Source organism: Peromyscus californicus, unplaced genomic scaffold, assembly GCF_007827085.1.
Source record: "Peromyscus californicus insignis strain IS unplaced genomic scaffold, ASM782708v3 Scaffold_20__1_contigs__length_68692818, whole genome shotgun sequence".
Taxonomy (NCBI): domain Eukaryota; kingdom Metazoa; phylum Chordata; class Mammalia; order Rodentia; family Cricetidae; genus Peromyscus; species Peromyscus californicus.
In genome coordinates this window covers 66,036,163-66,044,127 of record NW_026294503.1, presented here as the reverse complement: position 1 = coordinate 66,044,127, position 7,965 = coordinate 66,036,163, and the positions used below count along the sequence as shown (strand labels likewise).

At 52.8% G+C, this 7,965-nt stretch overlaps 1 long non-coding RNA gene across 2 annotated transcripts; it reads right to left on the bottom strand.

Moving 5' to 3' along the window:
• Window positions 1–3,389: 3,389 nt before the first annotated feature.
• On the bottom strand, window positions 3,390–7,266 carry LOC128117127 (uncharacterized). 2 transcript variants are annotated; one of them, XR_008220713.1, is made up of 2 exons: window positions 5,762–7,266; window positions 3,390–5,473 (listed from the first exon to the last, which is right to left on the bottom strand). It is a non-coding gene; the product is annotated as an uncharacterized LOC128117127 (long non-coding RNA). The 2 variants fall into 2 exon arrangements; XR_008220714.1 differs by having other exon boundaries at window positions 5,772–7,266.
• Between the last annotated feature and the right edge of the window lie 699 nt (window positions 7,267–7,965).

Here is a 7,965-nt window from a genome sequence, read left to right as displayed (position 1 = left end):
GCATCCTTTCCAGGTTCCCCAGCTGGTCTAAATCTCTTCCACAGCTGCTCTGGTCTCAGCCTTCTTTGCCGTTCACCTCATGTGAGAGTCTTCTTGGGAGCTCAGGTTCACTTCCTCTGAACTTTTATTGTCTCCTCGGGCAGGGAGAGGACTAGTGAATCTGGTCTGTTTCAGGTACTTCCTGAAGCTATCTTGAGAGGCCTAGTGAATCTGCTCTGTTTCAGGTACTTCCTGAAGCTGTCTTGAGCTGTTTCCCTTTCTACTTCCAGAGCTTCCCTGCACGGTGGAATGTTTCCATCTCAGAGGAAGCTGCTACACAAAGCTCCCTCTCTTCCTACGGTTCCTACATTCTCTCTATACCCTCTCTGCAATGGTCCCTGAGCCTCGGAGGGGGGTGACCGCAGATGGTCACCTACAGCTAAGAAATAGGCCCCCATGACTCAGTGACAGCCTTGTTCTCAGGAGCTTCACCAGTGGTGAGACTGAGAACTAGTGATCTATGGGCGTAAACAGACACAGGCAGTTTGACAGGCGCGTTCCATCCATCTAGTAAAACCATAGAAGCTGCTTCCCACTGGGACTGATGACCTCCCCAGCCACAGGTTTTTGTCCTAGATTTTGTACCAAATGTGAACTCTCTTGCGGAGAGGGCCCCAAATCCAACTGGAAGGCTGTTGGTCTTACTCACCATAACTGAGCCACTATTGCATAAGCAGGCATGTCCCACCCGGCATGTCAGTACTTCAGCATGCAGGGCTGGTAGCTAAGCAGCAATGTTGGTGAGAGTTCTCCACCAGCAGCCTGCGTGGCCACCTCTGGCCGTATGAAGCCAGCCAGCACGCTGGGAGTTGCCCGTTCAGTCCCAGCTTGATTTCTCCATTTCCTGCAGTCAGCACACACATGTGGTGTCTTCAGCAAGGGGACTTTACCGTCTAGTTCTGGCACACAACCAACAGCAGTAACAATAGTCTTTATAGTTTGTGGCTTCCCTGGCCAACAACTCAGGTAGCCTGCCCCTGGCACTGGGGTTTTCATTCAATAGCCAGTGGCCTCTGGGAGTGTCCTTTTGGATTTTTTTTTCCTTTCAATTAACCCAGCCTCAGTAGGGTTGTAAGGTGAGCAGAAGTACCATCGTACCCAAATGTCTCTCCAATGGCTTTCCAAATATGCAAAACCCTCAGAGGTTAGCATTACGTCATCTATATAATAAGACGACGTTTTCCAGAGGGTGGGCAGCCCAAGGCAACATCCCGCACCCCCATCCCGTAACAGTGGGGTTACAAAGATAATCTTGGCGAAGCACTCTGAAAGTCTGTGGTCACCTGTCCTCACTGTCAAGTGACCCCAGAGGTTCAAAACTATATACTAAAGCAAATAGAAGTGAGCGTCTAACACGGCCTGGGAAGGTTCCGTCCATCTGTATCAACTGCTTCCTCCACTGACCAAGGTTGCGTAGGAAGCATGGATAGGAGGCACTAACTTAGTTAGCTCCCTGTAATCCTTCATCATGCCCTCTGAGCCATTACATTTCCATATCCTGGAGCTCTTCCCTGGAGGCCCCTACATTTCTCCACACCTGATCCACTCAGTGGGCCTGACTTAATTTTCTCATACCTACTCAGGCTCAAGCAGGGAGCAAGGCCATGCTCTTTCAGCTGCGCCTGCTGGTTCCCGAGGACACAGTCACCCTGGGTTGGCACTGTGGATGTAGCTGTAACTGTTGCCTCTCCATCCACCACACCTGGCTGCTGGGGGAGTTCCTGACTGGGAAAACCATCTCTACCCCTGATAAAATCTTTGCTGGAGGGAAATGCACACTCCTTGGTGTGGGGGGACAATGACTCGGCCCTGGGTCAGGCATGATCGTCTTCACCTGTGTGGTTCTGCCACGCTGCCGTCTGTGAACTGCTCCTCAGGCTTCACAGCCACCCAGAAGCTCCTCAGCACACAACTTGGCTTCTGTCAATTTTTCCCCTTGGGAACCTCAGCTTGACACAAATCTTGCCACATTTACTGAGTAATGCAGCCAGACGTTTTCTTCTGCTTTACCTTCTTACTGCCTCCTCTAGGTTGCTCTCACTTTACAAACTCTCTTTACACGACAGTCTAAGCCACTGAGATCTGCCAAAGCCTTTCCTACTTTATAAAGGTCTTGTCCCACCAAAGGGCTCAGCAAAGTCACTAAAGCTCTACACCAGCCTGGAGGTCCCTGCTGGGTCAGCCTTTTCTTTATCTCCTCTGTGAACACAGCTCAACCTGGCCCAGGGAACGGGTTCCAACACGACTTCTCTAATTCCTAGTTCCCTCAGTAGCCTCTGCCCCTCCTCTGTGGTCTTCCAGCTCCTGATATTTACAGGAACTTCAGACCGAGATAACCAAATGTCCCTAATGGCTCTGATAAGCCAGTCCATCAGGGGCTGATTTCCCTCACATGGAGGCAGGTCATGCAGCTTTGGCTTTAAGGAGGGATGGGAAGTTAGATCACTCAGTTTTCCTGCAGCCACAGTCAGACTGATTCCATCCACTCCCACGTCCCACAGTCTCACAAGTCAGCCTGAGACAGGATCCTCCATGGCTTGTTTAAAAGTCTTCCCTAATTCCAGCAGCTCGAGGGCTGAGTATTTCTTGATCACACTAGGTTTTTGCATCGGATCATGGTTAATGCCCTGCATGCTGGATTACACACAGATTCCCCTCATTTTTTACAAAAAGGTTGGGCTTGAGGGGCATCTTTTATTGTCTTTATCTCATCCCCTTATCTATCTAATTTGGTTGCCAAATCTGGGGCTGACTTGGAGGATGCTAGCCACACTCCCCTTTCCTGTTGCAACTGCCCCTTTACACAAACAAGCTCCCCCTTGGCCACCATCTCCGCCTCAAGTGCATTTCTAACAACGACACACAACCTCTGCCAGGTAACTTTCTCAGGGTGTCTCCATATCCACATGGCGGACCCCGATCATCAAGCCGGCATGCCACCCACACCACACAGGTAAAGACTGACATGCTGCAATTTTCCCCACGGCCCCTCATGATTCTGAGGGCTCAGCCTTAGTTGCACGTCTCACTATCCAGAGCAGGAACCATGCAACCACTGTCCTAGCACAAAGGCACACCAAAACACAGAGGAGAGGATGGCTCTATCAGTTTCCCCAGGGGATGCTCCCCCTCGGGCTTCTCAGCCTCAGGTACATACATGCCTTGCCAGCCATAGCCAGAACCATGCACTCGCCCCTCCCCAAATCATCTTTGGTTCTGTCATGTCTCTGTTCAGGTGCCAACTATGTTGTGTGACAAAGCTTTTCCTGGGGAGACACAATACACACATCTACTCACCCCAGATAGGGATCCCAAGACAGACCAAAGAACGGATACCACCAAAGCCCAACTTGGCAAACCAATGAGTTTTATTGGGGTCACATACAGGAGTGTGGATGTGGGGTAACTTACAGGAGTGTGGATGTGGGCTCACGTACAGGAGCGTGGATGTGGGGTCACAGGAGCGTGGATGTGGGGTCACTTACAGGAGCGTGGATGTGGGGTCACATACAGGAGTGTGGATGTGGGGTCACTTACAGGAGTGTGGATGTGGGGTCACATACAGGAGTGTGGATGTGGGGTCACTTACAGGAGTGTGGATGTGGGGTCACATACAGGAGTGTGGATGTGGGGTCATGTACAGGAGTGTGGATGTGGGGTCACTTACAGGAGTGTGGATGTGGGGTCATGTACAGGAGTGTGGATGTGGGGTCACATACAGGAGTGTGGATGTGGGCTCACGTACAGGAGTAGAAATAATTCAGAGACAGCTGTGTCACCAAGGCCTACCCTAGCAGGGATGCCAGCTCCCAAAGCTGGGAACCTGGAGCACACAGCACAGCCTGCAAATAGCTCCACAGGTTGGAGAGCGTCCTTCCCAGGGGCCTCAGCTAGTCTAAACCTCTTCCAGGCGGCCTTGGCTGGTCTCTGCTTCTTCCAGACACCTCCGCTTGTGGGAAACTCATCTTGGGAGCTCAGCTTCACTTCCTCTGAGAGGGACTCTCAGCTTTAATCTTTACTCTGGAAGGGAGGGGGCCTAGTGAATCTGGTCAGTTTCAGGGATTTCCTGAAGCTATTTTGAGTTGGTTTCCTTCCTACTTAATGATCCGACTCTGCAAGATGAAACATTTCAATCCAAGGATAGCTGAGGGGTGGTTTTGTGTCTCTGTCCTACCCTGCTTGACGGGAAGGAGACAGGGAGTGAGAATCCATCCACAAGGATCCTGCTCTGTGCCTCTTCCACCAGCAGCTAGCCAGGACCCACGTGGCCAAGAATCCCTTCTGCATCCAGAGGAATCACTGCGGGGTCACATTCTTCTCCCACCCCCCAGAAGTCCTTCTCTGGACCTGCCCTGCTCTCTGGTAACCCCAGCGCCCCTTCCTGGCCTGCCTCACAGCCAACCCTGGAACCTCTCTGGTTTATCTCAAAATTCCAGAGTCAGCTCTGCTTTTCCCATAGTCAACAGGAGATCCATTTGCAAAAGAACAAGACAGTGGTGAGGAGGGAGGGGGCCTCAGGCTGGCTTCTCCCCGCCAGTGACTAGGAGTGAGGGAGCCTCAGGCTGCCCCCCTCGCCTTAGCAGCTCCTTTCCAATGGACTTTGGAAAGAGAGCACTGCCCTGCTCCCTCTTTTTATTTTTCCACAAGTCTTTTTGAAAATACATTCTAAAATATTTGCCAGTGTAGGAGAAATACATTTATTTAGACAGGAATGGAAAAAAATGCTGTTAGCAGTTTTTCCATGGAGGCTTCCAGCCCACAGAGGTCTCTCTATAAATACTCTTACCCCAACCTGCCTCAATTATCTATTAAAATAAAGCAGACAGCAAAATGTGAAGTGCTAACACTCTTGGATGGCTTGAAGAGACTGGCTGAGACAGTAGAGGGGGGCTGTGTCCAAGTGGCATGTGGTGGACACGGGTCACTGAGAGATCTAAGTAGCTGTGGAAGAATGGGGGGCACAGAGGGCACCCCTGGACACAGAGGGCACCCCCTGGACATGGAGAGCACCCCTGGACACCGAGGGCACACCCTGGACACAGAGGGCACCCCTGGACACAGAGGGCATCCCCCGGACATGGAGAGCACCCAGACTTAGTTCTCCTTGTTCTTCCCCAGAAGTCAGCCTCTCTGGCCTACCAGCTTCTCGCTTTCTCCAGATGTGGGATCTCAAGGCAGTGACTGGCCTGCTCTGAGCTCCTGTTTCCTCCTTGGAGGCACAAGCATGGCAGCATACCTGTTTCCGGGCACCATCATGAAGACAGTGTCTTTGATAGCAGACATACAGCACCCAGCAGCGGGGAGCAGGCAATGGCAGATCTGCCGTTCCACTCAGGGAGACTTGAGGGAGTGCCAGGGCTAGGATTCTTGTCTTGGAGCTGTCCCTGCAAAGTGCTTGGCCTAGCTTTGCCCAGCTGGTGTTTATTTGGTGGTTCTGGGGGAGAGGGTACACAGTGCAATGTGACCTCTTAGTGTTCTAACAGATACCCCACAAACAGCCCCACTGTGGTTCCCTTCACTGGCTTCCCCAGTTAGTCAGTGGCCAAGCAGCCCCCCAGCCTGGTTTCCTAACTCCCAGAAAGCACTGTCATCCTTCTGCCCAAACCCCAGAACCACTTCCCAGCTGCTCCTGTAGGCAGGAGAGCCAAGGGAGAAGGTGGAGCACTCACTCCTTTGTAAGACTTCACCTCTAGGAGCAGGTAAGGACAAGCACAGTCCTCACCAGCACTGACCCACATTCTGGAGAGTTCCTAAGACAGGAAGACGAAGTCCCGCCGCAAAGAGCTGACTCTGCCGTGGTGGTTGTCTGTACAGAGCTGCCAGAAGAGCAAGAGACCTCCAGCTGACATGTGCTAAGGAGGGGTGTGTGGAGGGTCAATCCCAGGGCCACCCTGGAGGAAGAGGATGTGGGGTACACCATGAAAAAGACAGACCTAGAAATGGAGAAAGAACATCCCATGGAGGTTAGGCTGTCTCAAATGTCAAGGTATGAAGGTCACAATAAGCCATGGTGAGCCACAAGGCCCAAGGCCACTGACCACATTTGGTGGCCTGGATTCAGGCACCCATAGCTGGGGAGAGTCCTCACCTCACTTCCTCCCTGCCTGGGTGAGAGGATATGGTGGGGTTAACTAACCTGCTGGGCCCAGAAGGGACTCCCCTGCCCAGGTCTCACCCAGAATTCGCCCGGGACTGGAAAGGGGAATCCCCTTCATAGGTCCCTTCCTGGTTCTTAGGATCAAGAACTACTTGGCTGGGGTGCCCCCACCTCTCCCTAGCTTTAAGCATACATTCAAGAACAAAAAATAAAAAATGGGGACACCTAGACAGGGTTTCCCCGGGGCTATCCCAGAGTTCAAGAAGACCACTGGCAGAAGGGTCTCTGTGAGTAAAAGGCCAGACTGGTCTACAGAGTAAGTTCCAGGACAGCCAGGGCTACAGAGAGAAACCCTGTCTTGGGGGACAAAAAAAAAAATCCCAAACAAACAAAAAGCCACTGGAATAGGGTAGAAGCAAAGAGCCTCTTCCCTTCCAGGCGCTTCATCAAGTATTTCCACATTTGTTGTCCTTTTTTTTTTTTTTTTTTTTTTTTTGCCATTGAGGATCATCCGGGCATCCGGGCCAACATGAGAAAGTGGCCCAGGTCACCAGGCCGGAAACGGAGGAAGTTCATGCAAGATTTCCCACAAATCAAAGCCAGGAGGGCTCTTGATTAAAAACACATCAAAACCCTCTGCAACTTTAGAGTTACAAAATCGCACTCCCTCCTGTCAACAAAAGCAAAGGTTGCAGAGCTGCGTCCTGACGACGTGAGAGGTCCGTAATTGCACTACCCCGGGAGCCCGGGCTCGGTCATCCTCCGGTGTCAGATTCCAGATTTCTGTCACCTCGGCCCGAGACCGGATCTGGCCCGAGCCCTCCTCCCCGGGACCCGCCACCGGAACATCGGGCCGGAAGGAACACGGCGGTCCCCGTAGCAGCAGCACCGCCGAGCCCGGGTAGGGCCATGCCCCAGCCGCCCGCGCCAGGCCATGCTCGCCGGGTGCGGCCGGGGAAGCCGCTACGTCACCGCGCAGTCCGCCGGGAGCGCGCGGGGCCAGCCAGGATTCCATTACATCACCCACGCCGCGCTGTCAACACCGCTGCAGGTCATTGGCTGCCGCGCCGCCCTCCCAGCCAATAGCACGGGATTATGCAAATCGTCGCTGAGCCAACGCTTCCTTTGGCTCCGGGGTATGCAAATAGACGTCATTGCCTGGGTGGGGGTGGCCTGGGCCCGGGATGGGGGTGGGTGGGGGGAAATGAGGGTGTGTGGAAATTTGCAGCAGGGTTGGTTTGGAGACTTGGCATCCCAGATCTGTTCCAGCCAGTCCCGAGGGGCACGGAGTGCGATCAAAGGTGAATGCCCTCAATTCTGAGGCCCTTTCCCGTTAGGCCCATACAAGCAACGGTGCAAAAACGAAGTTAATTGCTGGGCGTGGTAGCACACGCGTCTGTAATAATCAGCGTTTGAGAGCTGGCCCGCCTGAGTTACAAGAAACCCTGCCTCGAAAAAAAGCAAAACAGAAGGGCTGGAGAAATGGCTCAGCTGTCGAGAGCGCTGCCTGCTCTGGAAGAGGACCCGGGTTTGGGTCCTCACAATCGTCCTGGACTCCAGGAGATCCAACGCCTTCTTCGAACTCAGCGGCCACCAGGCATGCACCCGTGGTGCACATACGTACATTGTGCAGGCAAAACTCTCACACATAGCAAATAAGTAGATGTTTAAGGTTGGTTTGTTTTTTAAGGAAACAGCAAAAACTAAGACAACTTGGAGGCAGGGAGGAGAAAGGAGAAGAGATGACGAGGTACGGAAATGCTCAGGTCAAAGTCCTGTGAGAAGACACCACAGAGAACAAAAGAGACCCCTCTCTGCCCAGGAGGTAG